The following is a 14,589-nucleotide window of genomic DNA, read 5'->3' as shown; positions in this document are numbered from 1 at the left end:
ACAATTACATATGACACTCCCATTATTTCTGCATATAAATTGTAACTCACAGTAAGTACAACAGGAATCTACTTTTAACTTTTTTTTTTTCCTGAGAGTTAGGTTACCATAGAAATAAAGCTCAATGAGACAACCATCCCATTAATCAAATATTTTAACAGATAAAATAAGGAATAATCTACAGACTGCTTCTGCCAAGATAAAAACAGTAAGAATCAAATACTTTCTCTTGGGAAAACCAAATGAGGTAGGTTTCTTGCAGTAGGATACACGGTAAAGAAAAAACCTTTGCCACCATTCTTAGAATCCCCTGAAGTAGCCACCCCAAAGTTTCCAGTTTTCCCAAGAGATGAAAAGTTACTATGATAGCAACATTAGGAAGATTTAAGGAGAGAAGAACAAAGAGAAATCTTAAAAACCCAGCCACTACTTACAAGCACTTTCAAAAGAAATCTGAGCCGCAATTCTTCAGAAGACTGTTCTCCCGACCATGAACACAATCTGAAGTCTAAAATAGATATCCTATCACCTTGGGCCGAGAAGTCACATTTCAGCTTACTAACTTCTACTTGGGTAAACAGTTTTACAACTCCTAGAACAAACCCCAGCTAAAATTAACCGCACCGGCGCAGCAGGCAGGAACTCGCTGATTTGCATCATGTGTGCTGGGATTTATTCACTAGGACAACATCGGTGTCCTCTTAATGGGAAATTTGGCCAAGGGGCGTGCTCTGCTGAACAATACATAGCATCATGATTATGCTAATTACTGAATTCAGTCCAATAATACTAACTTCTTTTAAGTTGTTTTCGCAAGTACTGACAAAGAAAGAGTAAGCTCTTTTTCACAACAGGCGCTCACTTGATTTTTTAAGCACATTCAAATCAAACAAAACTTTGGCAACAAGGTGGCAGTGCTGTATGCTCCTCACAAGGAAAAGCAGAGTAAAAGGACGTTTTGTCAGATTCTTTACACAGTGTGATTAGATGTGGTACCATGTGAAATTGAACAGGAATCAAATATACAAACTAGTAAGTTTAACAACAAGTACTCTTCAATGAAAGCTTTTTTCTTGATATAAAACGAACCAATGTCATTCACTTGCTTTCTAGCTTTGTCTTCTGCACTTCCAAGGAGTTGCTATTAGGACACAGGTTCACTAATAAATTACAAGTGAGAACAAACATCTCAAACATTTGCAAAAGGCATCGTCCTTGGCAAGAAACATTCTGAAGTGCATTTAACTGCATGGCTAGCTGGAACTGGTAAACTGTCCTCTATAGATGACAGACCATCTATAAATCATGTTGACACTCAAGTTAACAGCTGAAGACCCCAAGCACACATCTGGTAGTCAAAAGAAAACGAGAAATAGCACAGAATTTCTTTTAAAATATATATACTTCCAAATATATATATGTACTTCCTTAATAAGTACAACTTATTATCAAAGCCACAGAATTGCATAACATCTACTCAAGATGGTTTTGATTAGTTTTAAACATTTGAGTTCTGGTGACATACTCTGGTCTTACTGGACACTTTATGAAAGATCTCAAAACACATTACAAACCTCAAATCCCCAAACACATCAGGGAGATATTATTCCCACCCCCCCCCACCCCCCCCTTTTTTTTAAACACATGGGTAAAACAGGGAAATTCAATGACTTGTCCAAGGCTTCATTCTGAATCAACACTGGATCATTCCATCGCCCTCCTAACCTCTGTATGACATATATGTCTTCCATATTAACCATTTAGCTATAATCCTATAGATCTTTTCTAAGCTGTTTTTCTGATTTTAAAATGTTAGTTTAAGAATGCAAGAGATTTAAAAAAAAAAAAGAAGAAGAAGAAGAAGAAGAAGAATGTAAGAGATTTATTCTACTTAACTCCCAAATCCCAGGTCTGTGCTACAGGGTTTCACTCCTTGACTCTCTGTCACAGGTAGGTATCCTATTACATGGATCTTTAAGACAGGACTATGCTCTTATGAAGCACCGTCCACCTATGGCACAAACACCCAAAGTGGTAAACAGGTTGATTCCCATTGGCATGAGCTGGTAACCACCAGCACAAACCTCCTCCAAGTTGTTTACAAAAACTGCTAGCTGCAGGTCTGGGATGCCACCCCCACTGCCCAATGGTAAGCAGGACTCGCTAAAACCCTTGCAAGATGGTAGCTAGAGGTACACTCACCACTACCCCAACCCAAAGTCACTGGAGGTAAGCATTTCCCACTCTATGCCAAAAGGAAACAAGAAGGCACTATCAAAGATGACTTGCCCTAATCAATATAATTAACTCTTAGTGATTGACAGCAAACTCACTCTAGAATTCTTAATGCCAAAAGAAGATGCTGTGAGGCTATTTTTGACACAATCATCCTTATCCTGTTATCATAGTTTGGAAAAAGAGTTTCTTTTTTTTTTTCTTTAATGTTTATTTATTCTTGAGAGAGAGAAATAGAGTATGAGCGAGGGAAGGGCAGAGAGAGGGAGACACAGAACTTGAAGCAGGCTCCAAGCTCTGAGCTGTCAGTACAGAGCCCATCACAGGACCTGAACCCATGAACCGTGAGATCATGACCTGAGCTGAAGTCCGACGTTCAACCAACTAAGCCACTCAGGTACCCCTGGAAAAAGAGTTTCTAAGCTAAAACACATTTCTTCCCTAAACCAGAAAGAAAAAGCAAATACACCAACTTTATTTAGGCACTGGAGTTTGCATTACAGAAGAACACTATGATAAGTCTTATATCCATTATACGGAGGGCAGGGAACACTGAGTTTTCCAGTTCCTCATGTATCAAATATGCTGAGTATGACTCCACTGTTTCTTTCAACACTGGCCACACCTGTTCCAAAATGGAAGAACCAAAACATTCCAAAGAAAATAGTGTATCCTCCAATTTACATTAGTCACTCTGCTGCTTCCTTTTCATTAGTGAAAATAATTTAAGAGTCAACTGTACTTTTGTTCCAGGCATACTTATGACAGTAGAGAAAAATCTATGTGCATCATTAAAAGCAAGGTAAATTCTCCCCATTTGTTCTCAGGAAGTTTTGGTGGTAGGGGAGGAAGGCCAGGCAATGCCATGTAAGTGGAAGGAAGATGGTGATCTATGGCTTATCTAGTGCAACAGATCCATGCAATTGAAACAAAAACAAAAACTAGTTTTATGAACTCATATTAATGAATTAAACTGGATATCGACCCTCTAGAGTAGCCACATACATAATTTTAAATTTTCTCGTAGTAAGGTAAAAAAATAATAAAAATAACAGGTAAAATTAATTTGAATAATATATTTGGTTTAACTCAATATATCCAAGATACTATCATTTCAACATGTAATGAATATAAAAATGACTAATGAGTTGGTGGGAGAAATGGAAAGCTGAGGAAAGCTGAAGATCAGAAGATCAGGGGCGGGGGGAGGAAAAATGATCTAGGAAGGAGAAAGACAGGACCAAAGGAGGATGAATAGCCCAAAAGGAGGGAGAAGGAAAGAAGGAAAGAATTTCCCCCCAGGCATGGAATTCAGTTATAAAATCATGTACCAGATACTGGAATGCTCCTGTTCGGGGCTAGGTGCTGCTGATACAGGGAGGGCAGACAAGATTCTGGTGCGAAGGGCAGACCCACCCAAACAACGTTCTGGTAAGCACAAAGACACAGTGATGTGCTCTGTGCTCTGGGAGCACAACTGGGGCAGAGTGGGGAAGAGATGTAGTTTATTTTTTACATGAAGGGTTTTTTTTTAATAATTATTTAGTTTTGAGACAGAGAGAGAGAGAGAGAGAGAGCGAGAGCGCGAGCTAGCGCAAGCGGGGGAGGGGCAGAGAGAGAGAGGAGACAGAATCCAAAGCAGGCTCCAGGCTCTGAGCTGTCAGCACACAGCCCAACTCAGGGCTTGAACCCATGAACCATGAACTGCCACCCAGATGCCCCTTCTGAAATATTTAAAAATCACATCTGGACCCGCAGTAAAATTTCCATTCCGAGCTTTTATCATCTTCAAATTAAATCTGGTTATTTGGTCCAACTAGTGAGGGTGGTGGGGTAGGGAAAGAGTAGAAAGGGGGGAAAAAAACCCTCATGTATCTCCATGGTTCTCAGTTTTTCAGAGGATGACATAAAATACTCAAAGCCTCCATGCTGGAAAAATACATGATCAACCCACTAGGTAAGCAACTCTTCTTTGGATGCAGCTGTGGAGTCAGAAAGAGCTGGGTACAAAATGTAGTCTCCCACCTACCAGCTCTATGACTTCAGGGAACTCAGCTAACCTCTATGACTCTGCTTCCTTACCTGTAAAACAAGGGTAATAATGCCAACATCAAGGGCCAGTGTTAAAACTCCCTGAGATGCCATATAGCACCAGCACACATGAGCTCTCAATAAACAGCTGTAGCCATCATGATCACACCCCTTCTGCCATCAACGTAGTCTTTGCTGAAGATCAATTTGGGATATTTACTGAGTGAGAAAGGATTAAAGGTTCCCGACTTTTATAGCTCAAGGCTTCAAAAAAAAAAAAAAAAGTTGAAAGGGGCTTCAAATGATTACTAAGTATTTCAGGGGAGCCTAGGGTCTATAGACTATCCCTCTGAAAACTGTGTAGCTTTGACAGCCTGATTTTCTCTATTTGATCACCTCATGTTGCTGGCCTAAGGATCAATCAGAATTTAGGGACACTAACTAAGCACATTCATGAATTCCCTATCTTGGCAGACTGTTGCAGTAATGACCCCCTATTTGTTCCTGCTTCCCTATATCCACACCCTTTGGCCTGCAAGACAAGAGCAAAGTTGAAAAGTCCTGACCCATGGGGGCTCGCCCTCTCTTGCTGCACTTTGGACCCCAAGAACACCTCATGAAGAAGCCCTGGCCAGCCCACTGATGATGACCATCTGGGACAAAGATGTGCCACCTGCTGCCAAGGCTCCCGCACCAGCCAGCAGGACAACTCCGGACATGTGCAGCAGGCCATCGTAGACTGTGTGGCTCCAGCAGGGCTGCCAGCCACCTGCAGAGACCAGCCAGGCTAGCCCAAACCAAAAGAACCACGTCAGTGACCTATGTTATTGTGAGGCATCATATGTTTGTTTGTCTAAGTCACTAGTATTAGGTGATTTGTTACACAGCAAAATCTCACTAATATACATATCTTCAAAAAATTTGTAACATTCCATCCCTGGATCTCCAAACTAAACCTTTCAAGACTAACTGATGTCTGTTATTCTTAAAACTCACAATTCTGCTTACTATATTTACTTTATCATATCAATTATTATGTTAATCAAACTAAAATGAAACAGTGATATGGTCTGATTATAAAACTGCTACAGTGGTAAGTTCTCCATTTAGTCCATCCTATAATTTGAAACAAAATACACATGGCCTTTAATGCTACAACTACACATATATGCTAAAGAGATGGTTCTTTCATCCTAGGCTTCAGAGGGATTATACTGGCATAGGTCACAGCTATCCAACCTGTTTTAGTACTTCAGAAATGGATTAGAGTACCAATTTACCCACACATGAGCAGAAACCTCTAACTCCAAAAGTGCAAACCATTTCCTCTTCAGCAGTCATTTTTTTGTAAGCTAAAAAAAGAGAGAGAGAAACATAGCAAACTCTTAAAAACAGTTCTTTTTTAAAACTCTGCTAAGTAATTAATTCAGCATGATTTTATAACACAATTTATATCAGTACTGTGAACATAAAGGCAGTACTGTTACTGCTAGTGTTTGAATACTTATTTTAACATAGTTGATTTTTTAAAGTATCTTAGAATAATACTGGGAAATTTTTACCGTTTGAATACATTCCTAAAAGGTCATCCATTTAACAAACATTTGTTGGGGTGTCTGGGTGGCTCAGTCAGTTGAGCATCCGACTTCAGCTCAGGTCATGATCTCACAGTTCGTGAGTTCAAGCCCCATGTTGGGCTCTGTGCTGACAGCTCAAAGCCTGGAGCTTGCTTCAGATTCTGTGACTCCCTCTCTCTCTGCCCCTCCCCTGCTCGTACTCTGCCTCTCTCTCATAAATAAATACACTTAAAAAAAAATTTGTTAAACACTTGGTTTCTGCCATCATGAAACTCCCAAGCATCTGTAAGATTTGTATGAATGGCAGGATGTTCATGATTATAGCAGAAAATAGTGTGAATGAAAGTTCTGCCTTCAGGAGGCTTATAATCTGGTATGAGACATCTCGGTAAATATAAACTGTCTACCATATAAGAGAGTAATCAGTAAGTATCTCAAAGGGTAAAATTTCATTCCATTAGAAATCTAAGAAAAGAAGAGGCTTCTAGTTGGGTTAATCAGGAAAAGGCATCTTGGAAAAAGTGACATTTGAATAGCACCTCTGCATACTGGTGAGCTTTCAAAAGCAAAAGGAGTGGAAAGAACATTATACAGAAGCAATGACGTAAGCAAAGATAGAGAAAAAGGAAAGCTACAATGTATGCCTGGGGAATGGAATGGATTCAGAATCCATCTGTATTTGCCTGGGTTCAAATTCTAGCTTCATCATCAGTAGTTGTTGACCTTGGGCAATTACTTTCGCTATGCCTAGTTTCTTTATCTTTAAAACGGGGATAGTAATCTACATACTTCATAGGGCTATTATGAAGATTACATGAGTTTATATTTATAAAGCATGTAGAACAGTGCCTGGTGTTTAATATATAAACATTTCATTAAATAAATAAATTCACACATATATACATACACAGCAAGGTATGCAGGCAAATGTGCATGAATATAGATATAGAGATAGCTATATCACTGAGGACAGTACCTGGTAGGTAGCAGGTGTTAAATATACTTGTAATTTTTTCCCCTTTGTCTAGAGTTCATAAAGAGTCACACTAGAGTACAGTGTCAGCCATATTTTAAGATGCTCCAACATTAGCCTCCACTCAGCTAAAAGAGTTTCACTCCTTTCTCTTGGGGCAACACTTCTGCATTTGCTGATATAAGATGCTCTGCTTGGAACTGCTACACAGACACAGCCTGGCTGTCAGATTCAAACAAACAAGAACTAGTATCTTATGTAATAAATACACCTTCAATGAAAAAATAAGCATAGGCTTATTAAGTACAAACTGAACCTCTACAGTTAATTAGTCAGGCTAACCTAAAATAACAAACAAATGTATTCTGATATTTTAGGAAAAACAACATTAGATTTAAAGCCATAGTATTTCAAAAGGTAGGTTAACAAAATCTTACTAATTCTACTCTAATTTGGCTTCAAGGTAGTCATATATCCACACTGAAAATACTTTCAAATGCAGTCTTATTACTTGAATCTATTAAGAAAATGTTAAACTGAGTTCTGTCCATTTTTAGGGCAAAAGTACTAGATAGTTAAACATACTAAAATAAATACTGCTACAACTACTTGAAAATATTCTAAGTTGAAATAAGTAAAACTGTCCTGCAATCGCATACTATTTATTTGTTTAGAAACCTCTTTCTCACAGATAATGCAAACGCAAATTTCACCCATCACGAATCAAACTTGGTGGCCAATCCTGGATTCATGAGCTGTGCTTAACTGCTAATCAGAAACACCCATTTCTCAGTTTAAGCAATCCAATTATAAGAAAACTATTAGGAATCAGGGAATAAGCTACAGACTTCCAAAACCTTTTGGTACGTTAGCACTAAACGTTAATTTTTGTTATCTCAATCTGCACTGCTCCATAAGCAATCAAGCTTACTTCAAGAGTATGTACAATCTTTTTTGGATAAGAACTACTCTACTTTCTAACTTGAGATTTCAGACTTTCAAAGGAAAAGAGGGCTGTAGGAAAGTACTTCACAGAGCCCTTTGCTGGGATCATTCAAATCGAAGTTTACTAGCTTTGCAACCATTGGCAAGTTACTTAACAGAATTCTCTTTGCCCACCTGCAAAATAAGGATAAGAATCCGCTTCCAAGGACTGCTGAGAAAACGAGTTAATGCACATATAGTACTCAGAACAATGATTCACACAGGTTTCTATACATAAAATATATTTATATATATTTTTATTTGTGTGTGTGTGTGTATAGAGAGAGAGAGAGAGAGAGAGAGAGAGAGAGAGGGAGGGAGAGAGCACGCTAGTTAGCTACATAAAAGAACAATGAATGGGAATTCCAGATTGAACCACCTGTATGTAGTAATGAATCTACTTTTTTGGGGCTTTTAGGTTCCTTCTCTATCTTATTTTAGATGCACAGGAAACTTACAGGGTAAGAATGAAAGGATCCCCATAATAACAGCCCAAAGCCACCAGTTTTATTATTAATAATTTCAAATATGTTCTCATGGGTCCTCAAGTATTTGTAAGGTTTGTTTGAAAGGCAAATGCTCAAGTATGTGGTAGAACACAGCACTTGGTACTTACTAATTTACCAAGAGACATGGGAAATCAAGCATGTATGCTCTAGGGGCACCTGGGTGGCTCAGTCAGTTAAGTGTCCAACTTCAGCTCAGGTCATGATCTAATGGTTCATGGGTTTGAGCCCTGCATCGGGCTCTGTGCTGACAGCTCAGAGCCTAGAGTGAGCTTCGGATTCTGTCTCCCTCTCTGCCCCTCTCTGGCTCATACTCTGTCTCTCAAAAATAAACGTTAAAAAAAATTAAGAAAAAAACAGAACATATGCTCTAATTTTTTATAGCTTTGCTGTAAATGGATGTGGTCTGTTCCCAACCAGATAAACTAAGTGGTCACTTTTAGAGTAGGCTGTTCAAAATCAACCTCAAACTAAAAGAGATGAAATATTCATAAGAGATTCTAATTGCACTTGGCTACAAGAACCCAGTAGGTGGCTAGTTTCTTCAGGGGGGTACAGCCTAGTCTCTTGATGATAAAAGTACATGACTGTATCTCTTAAGCACTAAACATTTCATTTAAAAAAATGCTGCAATGAGTGCTCACTTTTAAAAGCAGCAAAAAACAAGAGGACTAATTAACAACTCAGCTCGAATATTTATAATAGCCAGTAATTATAATCATCCGAAAGGCCATTCTCAGAAACACCAAAGACCAGTTTCTTTCCATAGGCCCTGGCTCACAAAAAGATGGGTGGACAAACAGTACTGGAATATCTGCGGTTGATTGTAGACGGTGAAATAATAAACAATTATCCATTTTAGACCTTAATGTGGTCATTGTAAGAGTTGGTTTCTCCTTTTTCTTGACATTATATTTTCCTCTCTCCAGTTGCCAGGAAAGGGTGCATTTCCCAATTCTTTGACTCACATCTGTTTCTAAAAATGCTCTTAAAAAATGACTAAAAATTATTCTTTTTAGTTTCACTGATTGATATCCTTTTTTTGTAAACATATTTAAAGGAGGGGCTCTTGATAGATCCAGATTTAAGGCTTTTTAAAAAACTTTTTAAATAAAAGGAATGGAAGCATAACTGGGTAGCAAATTAATAAATTCCAACTAACATTCTGACTTTGAATAAGAAAAATCTTGTCCTTATTATTCAAGCTTATAAGATTATAAAATAATAAGAAGCCAGTTAGACAAAGGGTATTCTGGTTGTTCATACACAGCATATCAGAACGATGTACACCCAAATCATGACATCAGACTAGTACTCACTATTCCTTGTGTAAGTGTTAAATAGGCCATCTCTTCGCAAAAGAGTGTAGTGGTGGGTCAGTGTTCAGGAAAAATAATTAAGATAAAAGGCAAATCAACACAAAACATCTCCCAAACAATATTCAAAAGAATCTCTCTCAGATCATTTACTAAAGTAATCTCTTCCAAAAATCACCATTAAATTAATCCTTGCCACTGAAGAAAGAGGACGAATAAATCACATTTAATTTACAATTATTTAGAATGTTTTGGACAATTCCAAGACACACGGAGGAAAAAAAAGTATTAAAAATAGCCAAGAGAAGGACTAGGCAGCAGCTAAACATAAAGGCCAGGGGTGAGATCAAAATTAGAAACATATAATGTCTGGAGAACTGTCCATATAAGGGTATCTTTAAATCAGTAACTAAGTTAGGATAATCCACTGGGCAAAATAAACCGTTGCCATCATCACAATGGCTGACCCCTCCATCTCTCATTCAGAAATCTTTGGAGTCTCGGGAAACAAATATGATATGTGCGACTTTATGTTGTTATGTTGGATAATACTCAACAGTATTTGGAGATATTTTCAAAGCTGGTCTTAACTTGCCTAGTTCCAGATGAGAAACTTCATATATTATTGATCTTTCACTCTTATAAAAATATAGAAGAGTAACTAACCATAGAGGATAAAACTTCTGCTGAGCATTTCTTACTACATCTAGTGTACCATATTTACTTACTTTCCCCAACACCATGGATTTCCAGATTCCACAGAGCAGGCTGTTGTTTGTTCACTGTCATTTACTCATTCATTAGACTCTTAGGGAGCTTCTTAACCTGGTGCCAACACTAGAGAAATGAAATAAAGAAGGCTCCTAGCTTCTAGGAGTTCACTGTGTGTGGAAGACAGATCCACAAGTAATTATGACACAGTGTAAGGCCTATAACAGAAGTCTGCACAAGAGTAGGGTTGCAATTCTCTTCAGGGCTTGGGGAAAGGTTTTATGATTTAAATGACCAGGCAGAGAAAGGGTAAAAGGCATTTCAGGCAGAGCAAGCAGTATAGGCAAAAGTTCAGAGGGAGGAAACAGCACAGCATGTTCCAGGAATAGCAGAAGTAGGTATCCAGAGAGCAAATGATGGGATATAAGTGGGAGAGGAGGCAGAAGATCAGGTTGAAAAGGTAGATAGGCACTGGGTTGTTGAGGTCCATAAGTGCCACACTAACAATTTCATCCGTTATCCTGTAGCCCTGACACTCTCAAGTCTGCCTACACATTAAAATCTCCTGAGAAGCTTTAAAACAAAATATTGATGCCTGGTATTTGTTAGTATCGATTAATCGGTCTAGGATGGGACCCGGGTATTTTTTTAAAAGCTTCCCATGTGTTTCTAGTATGTGGTCGGGAGGAGAACTGCTGCTGTAGGCAACAAGGAGTCAACACAACCATGTAAGCAGGATGGTGATGTAAAAATATTAAAAAACAAAACAAAAAACGAGTTAACTGGCACCAGTGTGAAGAGATCACAGGCACGGAGACTAGGGAAGGAATGTCAGTGTATAGGCTACTGGATACAGGCCAGAGATAAGAGTCTAAGACAGGAGCTATTAACATCTCGTGAGTCACTGACCTGTGTGAAAGTCGATGATAAAAGCTAAAGCCGTCTTCTTGAGAAAAACTCTTAGGTTAAAACATGTACATATAACTTCAAGGAGTTATGAACCTCTTTGATTATGATAAATTCAAATTAAGAAACCCTGACCTAAAGGCAGTGATGAGAAAGAGGAGAGAAAGACTTCTGAGGTAGAATCAATAGCACTGAGGACATTTAAGTGAAGGGAAAGAAGAGGAATTAAGGATGACATCACCACTTCTGGCTTGACTTATAAATAATAAATGTGTACTGTGCACTCACTTAAGTATCAGCAACCATACTGAGCAGCTAACATGTATGTATCACACTGAATTTTTCCAATTCTATAAGACAGATTGCTGCCATACTAATTTTATAATTGAACAAACTGAGATTTAGAGACAGACATTAAGTAACTTGTCCAACACCACGTGGCAAGAGTAGTAGAGCCAGAATTTAATCCGAGACCACATGACTCCAGAGCTTGCGGTGTTAGCCATTTCCAGGACAACCTCTGGTGAGTTGTACCCCTGGATGAACAAGAGGAGTCGGGAGGATAGAGTACAGCCAGGCAGAGGAAGAGAAGAGGAAGGGGTGGGGGTGGCAACACAAAAAAGTAGTTTTAGATAAGCTATGTCCGAGATAGTACAAGACATGTGGATGACAGTAGCTGTTGAGTCAGAAAAAACAGAAAGATCACAAGGTGAGAGTAAAAGATACAGAAACAGAACTGGTACTGAGTTTTCCTCATGCACCCAGTACCCTGCTTTCTCACAACACTATAAGCACCATCACTATCTTTCCTTTGCAAGTGAGGAATCAGACATGGGACGTCAGGGCCATGTGAGTGGTGGAGCCATCTTAACCCCTGACCTAAATGTCTAGGACACTATAAAAAGGAGTGGAAACCAGGGTGTCCTAAGTGGCAGCAGCCCCCAACCTCTTTTAAAACTGCTAGTGGGAGAGGCGCCTGGTGGCTCAGTCGGTTGGGCATCCGACTTCCACTCAGGTCATGAACTCATGGTTTGCGGGTTGGAGCCCTGCATCAGGCTCTGTGCTGACAGCTCAGAGCCTGGAGCCTGCTTTGGATTCTGTCTCCCTCTTTCTCTGCCCCTCCCCCGGTCGCGCTGTTCTGTCTCTGTCTTGCTCTCTCATAAATAAATAAAAACATTAAAAAAATTAAAAATAACTAAATAAAACTGCTAGTGGAAGACACAGGGTTTGTTTTTTAAAAAGCTTTACAATAAAGGGGCGCCTGGGTGGCTCAGTCAGTTAGACATCAGACTTCAGCTCAGGTCATGATATACAGTCTGTGAGTTCAAGCCCCTTGTCGGGCTGTACGTGGACAGCTCACAGCCTGGAGCCTGCTTCAGACTCTGTCTCCGGCTCTCTCTGCCCCTCCCCCGCTCTCAGTGTCTCTCTCTCTCTCTCTCTCTCTCAAAAATAAAATAAAGACATAAAAAAATTTTTTTAAAGCTTTACATAAAAAAGCTTTGACAATATTTATCCATTTCCATAACCTAAAGGTGTTTTGATTGAACTATTTGAGGGGTAGTAAGAGGCATCTCTGTATTAACCAACTTAAACAAATACTAAAGATACATTTCCACAGGGCGGTAGGCAAACTGAGGGGCAAACCTATGTAAAAGATACAACAGGACACAAATTCTATATAGTGTGTTACTATAACCTGGGGCAAAATTCAGACAATTAGTCTAATGGAGATAGTGTGCCTGTTTCCTGAGGCCATGGGAAGTGGTGAAATTTCCTTTTTTACTTTTTGTAGCTTGGAAAGAATGTGGTTTTTCTTCTCTCTAAAGTAACAAGAATAAAATCTCAAACCACACTCACTCTACAAGTCTAGACTAGCTACTTCAGATTTTAACAGCGGAATAACTTTACATCAGTTTCAGAAAAAAAAAAAACAACCTGTTACAGTTCAATGTTTCAGCACCTATACCGACAATGGAGTAGTCTTTCAGTCACAAACACTCCTTCTATAAATGTACTTTTAAAGAGCCTACAATATCATCCTAGAACTGTCCTCTATTTAAAATTAAAAAAAAATTTTTTTAAGGTTTATTTTTGAGAGAGAGAAAGAGAGAAAGAAAGAGAGAGGGAGAGCAGGGAAGGGGCAGAAAGAGAGTGGGGCAGAGGATCTGAAGCAGGCTCTGTGCTGACAGTAGACAGCCCAATGTGGGCTCACGTGATCATGACCTGAGCTGAAGTCAGACACTTAACTGACTGAGCCGCCCAGGAACGGGGGATTGTCCTCTATTTTAAAATTAAAGTACCTGAGGGGCACCTGGGTGGCTCAGTCGGTTAAGTGTCTGACTTTGGCTCAGGTCATGATCTCACTGTTCATGAGTTTGAGCCCCACGTCAGGCTCTGTGATGACGGCTCAGAGCCTGAAGCCTGTTTCGGATTCTGTGTCTCCCCATCTCTACCCCTCCCCTGCTCATGCTCTGTCTCTCTCTGTCTCTCAAAAATAAACATTGAAAAAAAATTTTTTTAAAGTGCCCGAGAGAAATATAAAATTCCAATTAAAAGAGTTTTGAAGTTCTGCTGTACAGCCTTTCATTGAGAACAGCAATACCTTACACAGTACTATTCCAGTCACCCATCACTATGCTTAAAGGGCTCCATTGGGAAGTCAGTGCTTTCTAGAGCAGCCCACCCCATTACTGGAGAACTCTCACCAGAGCTTAGATCAAGAGGGAATCCTTTGCTTTGTTAATTTTCATTCACTCACTCACTCACTCATTCATTCATTCATTCATTCATTCAAACATTCACTAAGCACACTCTGGTCTTTCTATTCCTTAATCTACAAGGGTTGTTGCCATTGCTATTTTATACCCTCTCCTTCAGATCCAGCAACCACAAGCAGTGGTTCCTTATGTGACGTCACGTCTCAGTCCATTGCTGTCCCTGTCTCCCTCCTTTGCTCGTGTCTCACCTAAAATGTGGTTTTCAGATACAAACACAATTCACCAAATGTGGTCTAACCTGCTCATATTTTTAGCAGTCACATTACAGAGACTTCCCAGACCAGCCTGTGGGCAAATAAACTCCCAGCTCTTTTTCATCTCAGGTGCATCTGAGATTGTCCTCCATGCCCAGGCATTGTTCAGCTCCTACATGTTTATCCTTAGTATCTTTCATCTTTTGGAACATTATTACAACCTATTGGGGTTATGCTCAGCCTGGATTCTGCTAGGTTTGGTATTAGCCAACTCTCCTAGGCTTATGTCATCTGGAAATTAGAAAAATTTATTTCAATCCAGAACTTTACAAGAAAGAGGACATTGTGATTAAAAATGTGCTATCAATGGCAACTCAAA

At 39.3% G+C, this 14,589-nt stretch overlaps 1 protein-coding gene across 7 annotated transcripts in view; it reads right to left on the bottom strand.

Moving 5' to 3' along the window:
- Nucleotides 1-14,589, bottom strand: part of SLC20A2 (solute carrier family 20 member 2) — a 107,241-nt gene that overhangs the window by 73,549 nt on the left and 19,103 nt on the right. The window contains exon 1 of one of the 7 annotated variants that reach the window (XM_042934724.1): nucleotides 435-1,188. The exons of the other annotated variants lie outside the window; for them this stretch is intronic. The gene's annotated coding sequence lies outside the window, so the exon portion shown is untranslated. Of the gene's footprint in view, nucleotides 1-434; nucleotides 1,189-14,589 lie in introns of those variants that run through there. 7 annotated transcript variants of the gene reach the window in all.

Source organism: Panthera leo, chromosome B1, assembly GCF_018350215.1.
Source record: "Panthera leo isolate Ple1 chromosome B1, P.leo_Ple1_pat1.1, whole genome shotgun sequence".
Classification (NCBI taxonomy): Eukaryota; Metazoa; Chordata; class Mammalia; order Carnivora; family Felidae; genus Panthera; species Panthera leo.
Note: the sequence above shows the minus strand (reverse complement) of the source record. Positions and strands in the feature narration are given on the sequence as shown.